The sequence below is a fragment of the Vombatus ursinus genome, unplaced genomic scaffold (genome assembly GCF_900497805.2).
Source record: "Vombatus ursinus unplaced genomic scaffold, bare-nosed wombat genome assembly UNPS02009062.1, whole genome shotgun sequence".
Taxonomy (NCBI): domain Eukaryota; kingdom Metazoa; phylum Chordata; class Mammalia; order Diprotodontia; family Vombatidae; genus Vombatus; species Vombatus ursinus.
Genome location: NW_020948840.1, coordinates 12,933,697 through 12,952,784, shown reverse-complemented (window position 1 = coordinate 12,952,784; position 19,088 = coordinate 12,933,697). Strand labels below are relative to the sequence as shown.

The following is a 19,088-nucleotide window of genomic DNA, read 5'->3' as shown; positions in this document are numbered from 1 at the left end:
TTAAGAAGTTTAGTTATAATGAAATTTTAGGCTACATACAGTAGCTTTTCCTGCCAATTTGATAGATTTACTTTTTATTTGTTGAAAATGCTTTGATTCTGGGCTATTTTAGTTGGATAACATTCTTAAAAATTATGTCAATGGCAAGAGCTAAATTGTATTTGTTCTTAATTTTTGTTAGTTCTTAGCATTAGTTCACAAAATCCACACAAAGTGGATTTCTTTAGAAATTCTTTCTGTAAGTGAATGATATAGGGAAGCTAGAGCTCTCATAGTAATCTTGCATTCTCTTTTTGATTAAATGTCAAAGAGAAAATGTTTGAAATTATTTAGCTGATCTAATTAACTCATTAGCTGATTTGTTAACAATATTATTTCATTTTGCTAAATATCTTATATGCTTACTTGATATGATAAGGTTATCCCCCAGGAACATAAATATGCCAGAAAAAGTACTTTTTTTTTTAAGGCAGTTGGTGTTAAGTGACCTGCCCAGGGTCACACAGCTAGTAAATGTCAAGAGTTTGGTCTGAGGCTGGATTTGAACTCACATCCTTCTGACCTAAGGGCCGGTGCTCTACCCACTGCACCACCTAGCTGTCCCCAGAAAAAGTACTTTTCAAAACATACTACCATAACCAGATGTATGTGACCTGATTATTTAATCTTTTAAACTTTTCCTTTCTTCCCTGGTTTTTTGCATTTTGTTTTTTGTCATTCTAATTAGGGTAGCCATAAGATGAACAAATAGTAATGAAATATTGGTACAAAGTAAAGAAAGTAAAACAGCTTATTTTGTTACATATTAGCAGTTATACGTTAGCATCAGAAAAATTTTGTGGAAGGAAAAGTTGATTTTTTTTTAAAAAAGTACTGAAGGTTAGCAATTGTATATTTTATTCATGCTATCAGTTTCCCTTGTTACTACAGAGTTTGTTATAATGATGTTTTACACTTCCCCTATTTCCTTCTACCCCAAAAACCCAAGTCTTACAACTGGTCTTCCTTTTCATAACTTTCCTACCTCAAACACTTTTAAAAAGTATTATACTGTTGCTATTAAGTATTTGGACTCATTTCCCATCTTTCTCCCATCTAGATTTCTGTGAAATATTGCATCGACTTTACTTTTTACTGGTTACTCCCTTCCATATTCTATTATCTTCATATTGGAAGAATAAATAGGTGGAAATACAAACCTTTGTACTACACTTTCACATTTTTTAAAAGAAACCAAGTGATGAGTGTATTATGTAGCTTAGCATTGGGATTTTTTTTTCTTAATGTTGAGAAACATTCCTTCTTTATTGTCTTTTCTCTTCATTCAGTTTGAGAAGCTGGTGAGCTATTTGAGGTTAACAGTAGGTGATAATATTCAATTTTCATTCATTTCAACAAGCATATTTCATCCACAAGTCTCATTAAATTATGTTTGTGTATATATATGTTATACATACCTACATCGGAAAAGGAGTTAATAGCACTTCTGTTTCATTTGTCAGATCCAAATGAGTTTTGTTAGAAAAAAATGCAAATACTTTGGATATATTGATGAGGAATTGCATAGGGCATAGATAGTCATTAGTAAGCAATTGTTAAACACCTACTATGTGCCAGTCACTGTCCTAAGTGCTGGGAATGCAAAGAGAGGCAAAGACTAGTCCTTGCCCTCAAGGACCTTACACTATAATGGGGGACTCAGCATGCAAACAGCTATGTACAAACAAGCTATATATATAAAGGATAAATAAGAAATCTTCAACAGAGGAGGCACTGAAATTAATAGAGATTGTGAAAGACATCTGTAGAAGGTAAAATTGTAGTTGGGCTAGAGGGAACCCAAGGAAGCTGGAGGCATTAATGAAGAGGGATAGCATTCCAGGCATGGGGAGAGCCAGGGGAAATGCCTAGAGCCAAGACATGGAGTGTCTTATTGGTGAAACAGCAGGGAGGCTAAGGTCACTGGATTAAAGAGAAAATGGGTGGGACTGAAGTGTAAGAAGGCTGATAGAGAGAGAGAGACACAGAGAGTGAGAGTGTTTATGTGTGTGTAGGAGGGTTGTTATGAAGTGCTTTCAGCACTAAGCAGATGATTTGGATTTGATCTTGGAGGTATACTTTTTTGAATATGAGAGTGACATTGTTTTGACCCTGCACTTTAGTAAAATCATTTTGGTGGTTGAGTGAAGGATGGACTGGAGTGGGGAGAGACTTGTGACTGAAAGACCTATTGCATGCATGAGTAGATGAAGGCCTCTATCAGGGTGGTGGCAATATCTGGGGAGAGAAAGGTGGATATTTGAGAAATGATGTAAAGTTAAAATTGACAGACCTTGGTAACAAATTGGATACAGAATATGAGACATAGTGAACAGTCAAGAACAGTACTTAAGCCTTGACAGCATAAACTTGCTATATTTTCATTTTCTGCATCATTTGAAGTATTTAAATTTTCATTTAATTAGTAAGACAAGTGGCTTAGAAAAAGGTTTTTTCATGATAATTAATTCCTAAATAGGTAAGCAGATACAAGAAATAATTTTTCCCACCTATTATATTAACATATGACCTTTTGCTCTTTATTGCTCGTTTTGTCTTAAAATCAGATCAGAACACTTGTTTCAGAATTGGATATATTGTTTTCTGTAAGCAGAACCCAACTAAGAAATTTGCTTTAAATGTATAATTCTCAGGTTTTCTTTATATGATTATTTGAAAAATTGAACTACTAATTTTTAGAGTGTATGTGATAAACTCTTCAGTTCATATTTCATGGTTGTTGTATTCTTAGAGTAGGGCAATTTCCTGCAAGGAAATGAGAAATGCTGCCCATAATGACATACTCTTTACCTAAGACATTTCACATTATGTGTTCAGTTTGATAAGAGTGAATTTGGAACTGGCCCTTTGAATCAACAATGCCTCTTGCACATAAATTCTGGGAATTTTTCCAATGTATATACACTTTAAATGGAAATTCATTCAATTTGTTTTGAAATCTCTCAGGATCAAACTATTGTACTAAAATTATTTTCACTTCTGTTTAAAAATGTTAGGTCTGGTAATTGAGTGATAAATTATGATTCTGAAGCAGTCTTACAAATGCTTTTTGAATTACCCTGAAAATATTTTGATACTTAGCTTAAAAACCATTTTGTCTGTAAACCTATTTGGGAATGTTCATGGTGGCATCATAATTTCATCCGGAAGTGAAACCAATGTAAATGAAGTTCTAAAAGAAAGTGAACACCAGCTGCTACGTAGAGGGCAAGTAAACTAATCTACTTATAGCAGCAAGGTACCTTGAGGGAAAAACAGGAGGCAGATTGTGCCAGGCAAGTTGACCACTGTCTTTCCTTAGAAATAAATCAAGAAGTATATGTCAAGTGCTTATTATGTGCGAGGTACCATAGTAAGAAAATTATGGAGTTAGTTCAAGACCCTGAGCCCACGAACCCTAGTAATAGCAATGCTACCCTCACTCCTGACTCTACTTTAGCCCCACCCTCATAGCCACTATCTAGGAAAGCACCACCTGTCAAGATACAACCCAGCAGCAGGGGCAGCTAGGTGGTGCAGTAGATAGAGCACCGTCCCTGGAGTCAGGAGGACCTGAGTTCAAATCCAGCCTCAGACACATGATACTCACTAGTTGTGTGACCCTAGGCAAGTCACTTAACCCCCATTGCCTCGCCAAAAACAAAAAAAAAGGTACAACCTAGCAACTGCTTCTGCAGGTGCTGTAGCCACTGCCTCCTCAGCAACTACAGCTACTGAATTTCCAAAAAAGAAATTCTTTCCACCAAAGTCCTTGGCACTGTCAAATGTTTCACCTTCAGAAAACAGAGTTTTTAAGAAGGATGATGGACAGGTATGAGCAGTATCATCTCATAAAGCAGAGAGAGACCATTTAAATTTAGGATAAAAACAGTCTAAAGAAAGCTTTGAAAGACAACCAGCTAAGCAAAGTCATCCAAGGACATTGAAAGATAAAAACCAAAAGGAAACTACGAAAGGAAAAATGGAAGTGATTTGCAAAAACTATTATAACAAACTTTTTTTCCACCAAGGCTTGTGGAATTATTATACTTAGACCCTAAGCTCCCAGTCCCTTAGGTGTTTACTCAGATTTTCGCTAACAAGAACAAACAAAAGAAAGATGTTTTAGGACCAATTGACCAGATAGCTAAGGGAGGGGAAGTTACCAAAAACATGGAAAATAGCTCAAACTTATGATACCACCAAAAAAAAATTTTTTTTTTAAAGAAATTGACCGAGAGGACATCAATAACTACTGACATCTGTACCTTCTTTCACATCTATGCAAAATTTATATGGGCTTTGTCTTAATATTCATATTGAAGGTATCCATAGTGAGGGTATTAGTAAGGAATAGGCTTTTGCAAGCCAGATTCAACTGTGGATACTTCTTTACCATTTTATAATTAATGGTTTTGGTTATTTGCTGATTATGAAAAAGAATTTGATTCAGTTTAACAAAATACCATCTCCCAAATTCTTTTACAGCTGTTATGTCCCTTCTATGCACCAGGATTATTCAGTGTTCCTTGAAAGATGTAACATCAGTAATAATAGACTCCCTGGAGATCCAGATCAAGGACAGATTACCTGTGGTTGCTCATGTCCTCCACACAATCCAGTTTACTGTTCACATTTTTCTGATTATAACAAAACCCCAAGGCAGGGGTGGGGAACCTTTCCCAAGGTATTACAGATCCTTTTGAATAGCAGGGGCAATCTGTTGGAGGAAGCAAGATGGGAATAGGTTCAGTCTTACATTTAGAGGAGTTGGCCTTGGTTAGAAAGACCTGTCTTCATGTGAAGGAGGAGATAGTGGCAGAAGGATGATGTGAGATAAGGAAAGGAAGGTCTTGGCAAATGGCCTCAACTTTGTTCAGTAAAATATGAGATGTGGTTCTCAGCTGAGAGAATGAGGGGAGTGGGAGCCACAGGAAGCCTGAGGAGGGCTTTAAAGTTTTGGAAGAACAGCAGCGGCGAGTGAAATACCAGCTCATAGGCGTAAAAGCATTGCCTTGCAGCCATGTGAGGGCCCAATTGAAGTTATGCAATGTAACCTTGAATTCTCCTGAGGCATAGTTTGCTTTTGCTAAAGCAGAAAGCTGCATCAAAGTTCATCTAGCCTTCTTGACTTCTTTAAAATAAGCAAAAGATGTTTTCTGGCTTTTCAGAAGAGAACGGAATAACAAGCAGATCCCACAAGACAGTGAGGGACAGTTAAGAGTGGTACCTCTCAAAGTTCAGATTACCTTGTGACACTTCAGCCAGTAACAGGGATACCTGTTAATTGACTCATTCTCAGGATCTCTATATTTTTTTTCATATTTTATAAAGCCTTAACATAATGCTAGGGGGAAAAAATCTCTTAGCACCAAGGTGTCATTCTAATGCTACTAAACATGTTTCTTTGAGTATTAACCCAGGTCACAGCAAGTAGAAAAACTGGATAGTTTCCTGTGCCTCAAACACAGGGAACTAAATTCTGTACTCTAGGAAGCTGTCTCCAAGTTCCAGATCATGTTGAATACCAGAAACTGATGCCCTAAATTAGTCTAGCCAGTGGACTTTTCCTCTTGTTCCTTCCCAGAGCCCTCAAAGGGAAAAATGCCTGGGTAGAAAAATGATTTCTAACTCTTTAAGAAAGGTCTAAAGTCTAGACCAAAGGCTCACCTGACTTCTAACAGATTCTGTGTTGAGACTAAGCATTTTGAAGTTCATAAAACTAGGTTTCATGACTAGGTGAAATAACTAGTCTAAACCCATAATGAGTCTTCTGTTTTCAAAGTCAGTGAGTTGATGGATTATACCCAATAAGAAAAGGTGACTAACCTATTAGAACTATTTAAACTACTCAGAAGATATAGGGAGATGGATTTTGAGCTTTCTGCATTCTGGATAGATTCTAACACAGATACAGTTCTTAGGCTCACATTTAACTTTTCCTCTTCATATTGGTCATTTAAAATTATTTTCCAGATATTTATATCTGCTCACACCTCACCTTAAAGAAAATTCTTAATTAAATGTGTGATTGGGAGTCATGAAAATGAAAATGCCCACCAAAAGTCATGCATACGCATGCTTGTTATCAAACCTTTTCTTTTCACCTTGGTGAAGCACACCACAGAATCATTCCCAGTTAATGAGATGTTTAAAATATTGTACGACATAAATCTCACATCCCAGCCAATAGTTTGTTTTAGCAAAACTATTTGGAATACTGAGTCTGTTGGAGTTCATTGTATCTTTTATAGTTGACAAATAAGAAACTTGCCTTTATTATGTATGATGTTTTGACATTAGGTGTTATATTAGAACCCTTAAAACAGCCAGGGTAACCTATGGATGGATCTGTGATCTTATCAATTTGGGTTTTCTCTCTCGTGATGCAGAACTGTCTGGCACTTGTCCTTATCTTCCTACAAATTCACTACAAGAAATCAAGGCAGCAAAGTGGAAAACTCACCTTGCTTTCCCACTGATACCAAAGGTATACCATTGGTGTACTGAGGTTGTCTGTGTGCTAACTTTTGACACTTGGCCTGTCCATCTTCTCTTTCATTTATTTATTTCCCTGATGGTTACATCGTTTTCTGTTGTAGTCCGCTTACTACAACTTATATCTAAGATACATTTTCATTTCTTCAAAAACTGTCTGGCAGGCATACTTTCTGAATGCTGTCTAGCTCATCTCCAGTTTGTTTCTTGGCCCAACCAACTCAAACCTTTGTGCTGTTTTGTCCTATATAGAAATATTCCAATTGATGATTCCTTCCTAACCTTCCTCTGTTTTTACACTTTACTTCCCATATGCGTTCGTGCTATTTGCTTTGAGGTGACTTCATTGTCTTTTTGGAGCATCTGTCTAAAAATCTATCTGCAATTGATTAACAGAGTGGGCCTCCCATAAAGTTTCATATCATAATTTCAGCAATATGTATGCATCATAAACTTTCCTTTTTTTCCTATTTGGATTTCCAGTCTTTACTTCTTTTTAGTGACTCTGGACCTCAGTGAATATATATGTTATTATGGAACTTGAAACCAATTGCAAAATGTCATCCACAACCTGAGGATCTCTTGTCCTTTCGGAATTTGTGCAGATCATCTGTCTGGAGAGTTCACCTTTTGTGAACCTATCTCCATCTTTTTAGAAATTCATAAGCAGAAGATCATTCATCAATATTTTCAGTAATTATATCTCTCAAGGCATCCTGTAGATTAATAGTCATGGGAGCCTTGATAGAGGGAAGTCCATAAAACTATACTACTCTTCTGAGGCACCCTAACACAGTAGATCTTATATTTTCAACTTTTTACAATTTCTTATGTGACAGCAGGTACAGTCTTTTATAGAAAATCTTTTTAGCTGTCTACCTATTCTCTTCTCATGTTTTCAAAACACGAATTTTGGGGTGAGAGAGTAGGAGTGAGTAGGTATTTATTCTTGTCAGCTTCTTGGTTTGTACAGTATAATGTCTCTGTAATTTGGAGATCTTTACCTCTTTCAGACATTTTAAGAATTAATCTTTCATTGCTTTAAAAAAAATTGTCATCTACTGCTTGGATTTATTCTTTGTATACTTGGTATGGTTTTTCTCTTTTTCTGTGACTTACCTGCTATTTCCAATACCTCATCTGGTTCATCGGTGACTAAAATCATAGTTTCCAAATGTGGAAGTTCTACTTTTGTCCACTTTATACAAAACACATTAACCTACTTGTTCTTTCTCATACAAAATATTCCACTTCCCATTTCTGTGTTTTTGCTATCTGGAGTGCTTTTTTTCTCTCTCTCTCATTGTTGCATTTTAGAATTTCTAGCCTCCTTCAAAATTCTATTAGATGCTGCCTCCTACTCCTTTCCTTATCTTCCCCTCTGTAGTCCCCACTGCCATCATTTGCTTTATATTACTTGGCATAAATTTTGTATTCAATTAGCTATGCACATGTAGTTTTCCTTGATAGAATGTAATCTCTTGGGGTTTAGGGAGAGTTTCATTTTTTTCTTGTATCCCAAGTACCTATAATACTGCCTTAATAAATAAATGCAAATTTATTGATTGGTCATTTATAAAAAGGCTAACATCGTTCATCTCTTGGTTGTCCTCTTTCTAATTTTATCCCTTTTTTTTGCTTTTTGGTGAGGCAATCGGGGTTAAGTGTCAAGTGTCTGAGGTCTGATTTGAGTTCAGTTCCTCCATACTCCAAGGCCAGAGTTCTAACTACTGCGCAACCTAGCTGCCCCATTTCTAATTTTATCTTGAAATGCTCTTAGGAAGATCTGGTTTAGTTGTTTTTCCATACACTAAAGCTTTTGCCAGCTAGCTTTCACTTCTGCATTCTTTACTGCTTCATATGACTGTGCTACTTAAAATTTTCCACCCACCTCCTCCGTAATTTTTTCCAAATGAATTTATTTACTTAATCAGTGTTGCCCTTGGCTTTCATATCTCTTTCTCAGCTTAAAAAGGAGATGAGGTGTTTGCTGGCTAAGGCAGTTTGTGGCCTCTTTATTGTGTTGATCGCCCTTTAGGAGTAAGAAATGGGCCATGTCTGTGGCGCTCCCTCTCTCACTCTCTCTTTCTCTCTCTCTCTGTCTCTCTCTCTCACACACACTCACACTCTCTCTCTGTCTTTGTGTGTCTGAGACATTTAACAGGTCCGGATGTTATTGGAAACAGTATAGTTTTCTTTATCTCTTCTTTCACTTTAGAACTGAATTTTAACTTTGGTCTTAACTTTGATTAGTAGACTAGGTACACATTCAATTAATTCACAAATATATCCTATGCTGCAAACCAGCTACTATCAGTGTGTTAAGAGAAAAATCAATTTCATGTTGGTTGCCTCCCCATTCTTTTTCTTAAAGAAAGTACTAATGATTTGCAGGTGTGTGAGACTTCTTACTCATCTACCAACTTTTGACCTCTTCAGTTTTTTAACCCTGAACTATTTATTATTTAGCACCATTTTCTCCATCTTCACCTTAATGGCATTTAATATGAATATACCTTTACTTAGTTTGGTGTTGCGTTCTTAGTAGAATGTCTCCTTTTTTCATTCCTCTACAATGAATAGTTAGTATGTAAGTGACAATTATCATCATTGTGATATTTTGGCTTGTAAGTGTCTCATGAAATAATGTTACTTTTTTCCCTTAGGTAGAAGATGAGGCTAAGTCAAAGGAGATTTTAGGAAGCATCATTCTTTTGTTGTTTTTGTTTATAGATAGAATGTCAATAATCATGAAATAATAAAATAATATTCTTGCAATATTATTTCAGCTTATTTTTCAGTCAGTGATCCCACATTTAGAATAGAAAGAGTTAAATCAGTGTTTGTAGAGGATCTAAAAGTTGTTTCCTAGTACTCCCTGCCCTTTCTTCTACCACTATTTATCCATGAAAGCTTGAATACCAGTTTGTATTTTTCTTTCATAGTTCACCATACTTCAACTATTAGCCAAACCTCAGGGTTTGGCCTCAGTATTTAACAGAGCTTCTCCTTGGCCAGCAGAGGTTGTCTGTCACCAAGACCATATGCAATCTTTCCATCTTGTTAAAATCTACGAGAACTTGTACTTCACCTACATAGTCTTCAAAAATTCTTGGTAACCTTTATGTTATAAAGAGATTTTCATAATTAAATGAAATTGTGTAAAAGCTCACATTTTCTGATGGTTTATAAGTTTCAGTGATTTTTTAATCTGCCTGGCTAGTCATAATATGATAATGATCTCATTGTCTTTAGCAATAAGCCATGGTATAGTAACATTACCACAATCTGGTGGTAATTTCAGCATTTTACACTTAAATAATATTAAAATATTTGTTATAGACTATATCCATAAAATACTGAAAGTATCATCCTCTTTTACAATTAAGAAACTGGAATGATAGGATTTGCTAGTGTTACACAGCCAGGAATTTGCAGAATCAAGATTTGAGACTATGTCTCAAATGGTGAACCACAGGTTCAGTGTTCTTTCTTCTGCAGTTACTGCCTCTTAAAATTTTAATAAAGTAAGAGTTGATACCCTACTTTTTTAGTCATTGATTATTACCTTTGTAAGCCATTTGTGTTCATTACAATGAAAGAATGGCTAGTGGTAACAATCAAGGAAAATGTGATCTTAATCACCCTTAAGATATTAGAATAGTAACCAGTTAATCACTTAAATAGTCTTTCTCTCTGTACAAGGTGTCAAATATAAGTTAAGATGGATTCCTTAGAAATTCAGGGCTTCTTTAACTTTTTTCACTCACAACTCCTTAGCACTTCTTAGATAATCATTTTCTTTAATGTTTTGAGGATTATTTAAAAGCTTTGGACTTAACAACAAAGCTGGAAATCAATTCTGGTGTGGTGAAAAGACACCTGAGCTCACTAAATACTGGTTTGAATCAGATAGCATCAGGAGACGTGGCTTTTAGTGTGTCCATTATTTGCTTTGTAACTATTTAGTCTCTCTGGCCCAGTTTGCTTGTGGGTAAATATCCAGGGTATATTCCAGTTCTAGTATCCCATGATTCTGTTTCAATTTTTAATGTTTCCTATAGTGATGATGAAATTCATCTTCACTATTTATTACAGAGTTCGAGATAGGTTATTTTTGTTTTTGTTTTTTGGTTAGACAATGGGTTTAATTGACTTGCTCAGGGTGACACAGCTAGTAAGTGTTATGTGTCTGAAATCAGATTTGAACTCAGGTCCTCCTGACTCTAGGGCCAGTGTTCTATCCACTGTGCCACCTATCTGCCCAAGATAGGTTATTTTTGAAAATCTTATTGTTACTGCAGTAAAAGATCTCTGATTCATTCTGCTGTTAAGTATTGTGTTGTGTTGTGTTCCATCAAGTTGTCTGTCTGCAAACAAATTTAAAATAATTTAAAATATTCATTGGAATTCAAAGTACTTTTGTTTGTATAATTTAGAAGTTTTTTCTTTTAAACTATTAACTTTAGAAGTCTGACACATTCAAAAATTTTATTTAATGATTAATTTTCTTGCTAAAATTAAACCTTATACACACTTATATTAGGTTTACCAAATTAATAGAGAGAATTTTTAAAGCTTCTTTTAAAAGAGAATAGAGGGGCAGCTAGGTGGCGCAGTGGATAGAGCACTGGCCCTGGAGTCAGGAGGACCTGAATTCATATGCCGCCTCAGACACATCACAGTCACTAGCTGAGTGACTCTGGGCAAGTCACTTAACCCTACCAAAAAAAGAGAGAGAGGGAATAGAGTAAGTAGGTAAAGACCCTGAATGAAGTTTATAGGTAGTATTATATCAGTGGAATCTTACTCTTTGTATTTACTTTAGCTAATCAGAACATGTGAGGCAGCTGGTGCCTCAGTGGATAAAGAGGTGGCCCTGGAGTAAGGAAAGACTGGAGTTCAAATCCAGAGTCAGACACTTCCTAGCTGTGTGACACTGGGCAAGTCATTTAACCACTGGTTGCCTGACAAAAGGATCCTTTGGAGAAGGAAATGGTAAACCACTGTAGTTTCATTGCCACAAAAACTCCATTGGTCGGTGGGGTCATGAAGAGTTGGACAATGACAGCAACAGCAACAAAATCAAAAATGTTGAGAAATAACAGAATTATTCTAAATATTTTAATTTTTAAACTTTTTAATAAATTGTTTTAATTGCTCTAATTATAGTGAATCTAAATTAGTTCTTGGGTTTGTTTTTTGCTTTTCACGTTAATGAAATTATCTAATTGTTCATTCCTTTTTATTATGCTCTAGGCATAAAGTTACATCAATATGTATGTGTTTGATAATTTTAGAATTAGAAAGTGCTATTAGGTGTTATCCTATCCAACCACTTCATTTTATTGTTTGTTTTGTTTTGTTTTGTTCTATTGATCCTTTATTTTTAATCAGCTCCCTTGTTTTACAAATGAAAACTGAAACATGAGTTTAATTTTCTTTGTAATTTATCCAGGTGACATCAAATCATATGGTCAGGAATAATTGTTCTAACTCACTTCATAAAGCTATTAAAGAAATGGCACTGTGTTATTTGAAATAAAAATCAACTGATCACAAAATGTTCACACATTTTGTAGGAAAAATATCTACAGCTAAATCCCTTAGAATTTTTTACATATGTAGCTAATAAATATTTGTCTTTCTAGCAAATAACTTTTGTCATTTCCAAACTTTAGTGAGCACTGTATTCTCAGGATTGCTGGTATATATTATCCAGAAAATGTCAAGCTATACACAAGCTGGCTTCTGCTAGGAAGTTCTTTTACATCTCTTTTGTTTACTAGAGGAAAAAATACGTTGTGGAAGCAGTTTTACAATTCTGAGTCCTCAAAATGGGACTTCTCTATCCATTAGTAGCAATTCTTCTGAACCACCTTTCCAGGCTGTTCCTAATAAATGCCTCAAAAGCAATGCCATCAAAATCTTGTTAATGTTGCCAGTATTGATTTCTTGTCTTAAGAATGCATTCTCATCCACATCCTAGAAGGTAGGAGCATGTGTCTGTTCATTTGCTTTGTATGTTGCTTAGATTAACATATTTGTAATAAAGACAGATATTTAAGGCTGATTACAGCACTTCCTACTTCCATGTTTTCCCTTTTCTTGTACATTTTTCCAGACAAACAAAATCCATAGTCAAAAGAATGCTCCCTTTTTCTTAAATGTATGACTGCATTTAGCTTATACAGCTTGGTGAATATACGTAACTGATATTAGAACCATTCTTGAACTGATATGATTTTAATGATGGAAATAACTAAAGAAAAGGCATCACCATCTGCTTTGTTGCTGGGTCCAAAAGACTATAGGACCTTTGTGTCTCACAACTGAAACCTACAAGATTTGTTGTCTCTGCCGTTAGAATGTGAGCTCCTTGAGAATAGGGACTATCTTACTTCTCTGTTTGTATCCTTAGTGCTTAGCCCAGTACTTTGCTCATAGAAAGCACTTAGTAAATGCTTCGTTCATTCATTCTTTTATTTTTCATTTATGTAGAGTATATCTGAAAAACATGCACACAACTTTATTTTGACACTAAATCTCTGTATGTTGTCAGTGCAGCAAAATTCATAAATTGGACAATATACTTTCTTCACCTATGGTAGTCTTTCCTATATGCATCATTTTGAGTAATAAAGGGAATTATGTTAGAGGTTTTGCAGTGTTTTGATTCCTCATTCAATCACTGTCCAACATATCGGTATTGGTCACTGCAGCTTTCTGAAAAAGACATGCTGTATCAATTCTACAACCCATGTCTCAGGAAGACTGAGATGGGGGAGGAGAGTCAGGTATAAGGGTTGGGAGGATGATTTAAAATAAACATTTACCATATCAATGTACTTTTTTTTTATTTTAAAAAAAAGAACCATTCTTGGTTTAAAAAAAACAAAACTAGTACGTTTATTCTCAATATTGTAAAAGAAAATAATGAATATTATTATAAATTTTTAATTTTTAAAAAATTTCTCCCTGTTCTTACTATTTCATTGATATCTGATTTCATCTCTGCAAGTTCCTCCTTGACTGATACAGGTAGTGATTCCTGTATGACTTAATTGATCTTTGAGAATGGCCAGAAAGAATACTGCCAGTCTGGTCAGGAGCTTCTCTCATTGTAGGTGGGCTGGTCCATAGGTAACATTCTGTCAGTTATGAGACTGTACTTAAAAGTTTTTCTTTTAAATTCACACACCACTTGCATTGTTTTTACAGAACCCAGATTTAGCTACATACCATGATAAAGCATCAAAACAAATCTTGGTAGATGTTGCTTACAGAAAGAAAGAAAAACATGCATCCTGCTGAGAAGCTTGAATCTGTCATGAGTTTTAGGATGATAAATTGAAGACATGGAAGAACCAAGAAAGGTTTTTTGGATTTTGTTTGTTTATGGATAGAAGAGACCTGAGAATGTTTATAGGAAGTGGGTAAATCACAGAGAGAGAGAGAGAGAGAGATGCTGAAGTTGACAGAAGGTGTGATCAAAGTGTCAAGTTCCTAGAGTAATTGTCAAGGGCCCCTGTGGAGATCAATTAGTTTAGGCAAGACTGAGTCCTCTTCATCCTCTGAGACTAGATCAAAAGACATTGTTCAGTGATTTCGAGTGCTCCCCTAGCAAAAGACAGCCCCTGCCCTCAAAGAGTTCACAATCTATGTACAAACAAGCTATATACACGATAAATATCAACAGAGTGAAGGCACTAGATTAAGAAGACATTAGGAAAAATTTGGAACTCAAAATCTTATAAAAGTAAATGTTTAAAACTAAAAATAAATAAAGAGAAAAAAAAAGAATGTAAAAAAAGATTAGGAAAGTCTTCCTATAGAAGTTGAGATTTTAGCTAGGACCAAAACAAAGAGAAAGTAGGAGGCAGAGTTGAGAAGAGAGAGCATTCCAGGCATGAAGGGCAGGCATGTAAAATGCCAAAAGCCAAGAGATTGCAGTGCCTTGTTTGTGGAACAGCAAGGAGGTTGTTTTTACTGGCTCTCTGGGTGGAGTGGTGGTAGTAAGGTGTAAGAAATTTGGAAAGGTGGAACGGGGAGGGTTCTAAGTTGTGAAGAACTTTGAATGCCAGAGGATTTTGTATCTGATCCTGGAAGTGATAGGAAGTCACTTGCAGCTTATTGAGTAGGGACTGTGGCAACATGGCTGAACCTGCCATTGGGGAAAATCATTTTGGTGGCTGAATGGAGAGTGGACTGGAGACTTGAGGCAGGCAGACCAACCAGCAGGCATTTGCAGTAATCCAGGCATGTGAAGATGAGGACATTGTTGTTCCAGGATAGTGGCATTATCAAAGGAGAGAAGAGAACATATTCGAGAAATGTTGCAAAGGGAAATTGAGAGGACAGACCTAGGTATAAGACTTGAGAAGAGGGGATGAGAAATAGTGAGGAGTTGAGGTGTGTGAGCTTGTGGGACTTGGAGAAAAGTGTTGCCCTTGACAGTAATAAGAACTATTCTATGCACATGGATCCCAGTCCCAGCTTTTACTTGATTTCCATTGACATATCGCTTAATTTTCAGCTGGCCATCTTCACTTAGATATCATAAAGGCCCCTCACATTGAGTAAGTCTTAAAGCCTCATTTTCCCCTAACTTCATTTTTGTTAATGGTGCCATCATCTCAATCACCCAAGTTCAAAATTTATTTTAGTTTGTTGAATCAAAAGAAACATTATGCTTCAGGAATTAAATAGTGCATTCCAGAGCCAAATATCATTTAAGCTTTTAAATGTTTTGAATTATCCATTTTGAATAATATTTTGCTAATTACCCATCAATTAAATGGATAATCAAAAGTCGACAGTGTTTTTTTTTTAAACATTGAGATGCCACTATACATTTTTAGTTTCATAATCAAGTGCATGTTTGGATTAGTTGCTGTGTTACTTTTTGGGGTGATGTAAAGGTGTATGAAGTTGTAACTTTATTCATGTAATGAACTCCTAGTGTGAAAACTGTGTTCACTGATACAGATCCACAACTGTTTTAAAGCCTTAGAAAGTTGTCTGTGACTCTGAAAGCTTAAGTAACCTGCTTGTATTCACATAGCTAGTATGCGTCAAAGATTTAATTTAAAACCCTGGTCTTCCTAACTCAAGACTGATCACACCACACAGCACCACATCACACGTCTCCCATATAAACTGTCTTTTCCTAATACAGATTTTTAAAGTGGTTTTAGACATCACAAAGACAAAAGAGAAGATTTATGGCAAGTTGATGTAAAGACAAAGAGGCAAACGTGAACTGATTAAACGTAAACTTAAAACTAAGACAATAGAATCAGAGGCTATCATTATTGTGGAAATCTAATATTTCAAATAGAATTATACTTAGTGGCTAATTATATTGGTTGAAGAATGTGATTGTTTAAAAATAGCTATGAGTTCTCATTAATTCACAGAGTTACTAAGCCATTTTATGACTTGATAAAATGAGTCAAATTATGTTACAATGAAGTCTTAAATAAGACTTATCTAAAATTTGTGTTGCATTTGAATTTAGTTGTAATCATAGTATAGATTTTATTGTCTCTGGTATTATGACTTGAACTTTTGAAGTGGGCAGTTCAACTTAACTCTTTAGCTATTTTTGTGACCACTTAATAAAAATATTATTCTGGGTGTTTCATAGACATAATTGTTATGGTAACAGTAAAACTTCCAGTTAGTGTACATAAATATTATATTAAGATATTTTAACATAAGTTTGCTGAAAATTCTGTTAAATTTGCAAATGCATTTAATGCTATTTAAATAAAATAATCTGAACCATGACCTAATAAAATTGTAGTTCAATTTAGTTATAAGGCTGTTATAATGTTATTTTTTGATACTTAGTTTAGTGGTGTTCCAAAGTGAGCTTACTTTATACTTATGTTTTATAGCAAGTTTTTTTTTTATTTATCAGGTATAAAAAGTAATTTGAGTTTTGATATTGATATTTGATACAGAAAAAAACAAATGAAAGAATCAAACTTCATTTTACCTACTTTTCACATCATCTGTGCCTAATCTGCTCATTTTACCCACTACCATATGCCAGAATTTGAAGTATGAAGCCCAAAGTAATTAAATAGTTTTGATGAGATGAAAGATACATTCAAATATTTTAGTAATCAATGCCTAGTGCTAATCTGGAGTCTTAGACCTCAGTAATGCAATGTCACTGTAGTTTTAAGATAAAAAAGATAAATAAAAACAGTTCTCTAAATTCATTATTGCCAGTGATAATTAGAATACTGTGGCTTAAAATGAACATGTGGCTAAAATGCATTTCCATATCCAGTATAGTCCTTATTTTGATGCTTGGTTGAGATGGACAAACACAAAAGGAAAAAAAATTTCACTGAACATTATTTGAACTGTATTAAAATGTAAGGTTTTATTTAGTGACTAGGGTACCAAAAATATAAAACCTTTTTCTCCCCGTGTTTCTTGGAGATGAGGCTTAAGTGATTATTTGGCTTTATTTGAATATATTTATATGAGTATGAATATACACAAGCACATGCAGACAAATAATCCTTTGTGCAAAGTGAAAGAAATTTCATTATGAAATAAATTATAACTAAACTTCTGAAAATAGTGATGGCATAAAAATAAGCATTGTATCAATACCCTGCCCAGTGTAATGATAAAATAATAATTCTTCTCACTGGTCAGTAAGGGTTGGCACTGACTTCCAGTTATTGCTTTTCTGTAGGTTTATTAGAGTAACTTAATTTTAATTTCTCAGTGTGCAGCTCTCTTTGTATTTTTGTGTTGATCGCATTAAATATCTTGTACATTATTTCTTCTAACTTTAAAGTAGATACTATTTTAAATCATCAAAATGCTTTTCATTTCAAAAGTTCTACGGCAACATAAATGGTCATTTAATTTCAAGGAACTTATCACAAAACTGTAGTACGTAATGTTTGCATTTTTGAAACTTTATGTACATTTTTATTTCCCAGTACATGTAAAAGCTAAGTTAGCATAATTTGTTCCAAGTATAATTTTGTTAACTCTTAAGTAGTTAAATGTATGAGATTATTAGCCTTAAAAAAATCACTTTTTTTTCCTGATCTTAGAAAGAATAGTTTGCTATATAAAACCCAGGTTTAATAACCTGGGTTTGAAGCATTACCACTGGAATTATTTTTATTTATTGCAGCTTTGAAAATTAAATCCATTTTGTTAACCGATTAGAATATATATGAAAATTATAGCAATTTTTATGACCAAAAATAATAATTCTTCTTACTGGTCAGTAAGGGTTGGCACTGATTTCTTTGAAGAAAGTTCACCCATGAATCCCTGCCAAAAAATCTTAATCTTTTGACATCCATGGCATCCATGAGTTCTAACATTTCCTGCTAATTTCTGGCCTGACTGCCTGCTGTAGCCAAAATTCTGAGGCTCTAGGATTGAATTAGCAGGGAAATCCTAAACAGAAATTGCTTGTTGGAGTTTGGCTTAAGGTTGCATTCAAGGACAAGGACAAGGAAAGGAAGGACATAAAAAGTGTGTTTAAAATAACTGCCTTTGAACAGAAGTCATTACCTAAAGATAGTCTTTACCACTCTCATGTGCAACAGAATAATTACAGAAATCCTGTTTATTAAGTTTTTTGTTTTTTTTTTTTAGTAAAACTTCAGTATCAAAAGTCTTATGTGTTAACTGGGCAAATCCTTTTAAGATGATATTTAAGATGATGATTTTAGGTGAAAAATCCTACTTGTAAAACATGTGCTCTGTGAATAATATTTCATTTCTGTTGTTTATTGGACACATTGAATGAAGATGACATAATTTTTCCTTCACAGCAGTGCAGTTTTAATTTTAATTTCATACATCAGAGATTGAGCTACATTTTGACTGAGATTAGCCCAATGAACAAAATCCGGTACTGTGTGCTAATTTATTAAGATTTTCACTTAACTCTCATCTACAAGAATCCGGATTTCAGAGAATTATAAATAAAGGGTAATTACTACCTAAAGTGAAAGTGAGCCGTGTAATTAATGAATTTATGCCAAACGGTATAAGGATGTGATGACATTCTGCCTAACAAGATGATTATTCTTTTTCCAAGTCATGGCTGAGTAAAATATTTAAGATTCTACTTAATCTGGAATGATGAATTTTTCATTTGTAATCCTAAATTAATTTAAAAGTAAAGCTGAAATTTTATTGGTTTTTGAGTCCATTAGATTTATGATGTCAGATTTTTAAAAAATTTGTTAGCTTAATATTAAATTTCTAGCCTTTATAATAATCTCTTCAGTTCAATATTTCAAAATATGCTAAACCTTTATCGAAAAGGAAACAATTTTCCTTTTATGTCATATCTTTATTTTTATGTAACCTAAACTATTTTTTAAAAAAACCTAATAGCTTGTAAAGCATGCAACACCTTTGATTTTTTATCTAGAGCCAAAGGCAATTCCATCATCTGAAAATATTGATCATTATGTAGAAAGGTTCAAAATAATGCTAGAGAGTACAGCCTATGGTTAAAATTGTATTGGTAATTTTACAGTACATTTGAT

At 34.5% G+C, this 19,088-nt stretch overlaps 1 protein-coding gene across 7 annotated transcripts in view; it reads left to right on the top strand.

Moving 5' to 3' along the window:
- BIRC6 (baculoviral IAP repeat containing 6) overlaps positions 1-19,088 on the top strand; it is a 316,937-nt gene that overhangs the window by 208,860 nt on the left and 88,989 nt on the right. The window lies entirely within an intron of this gene.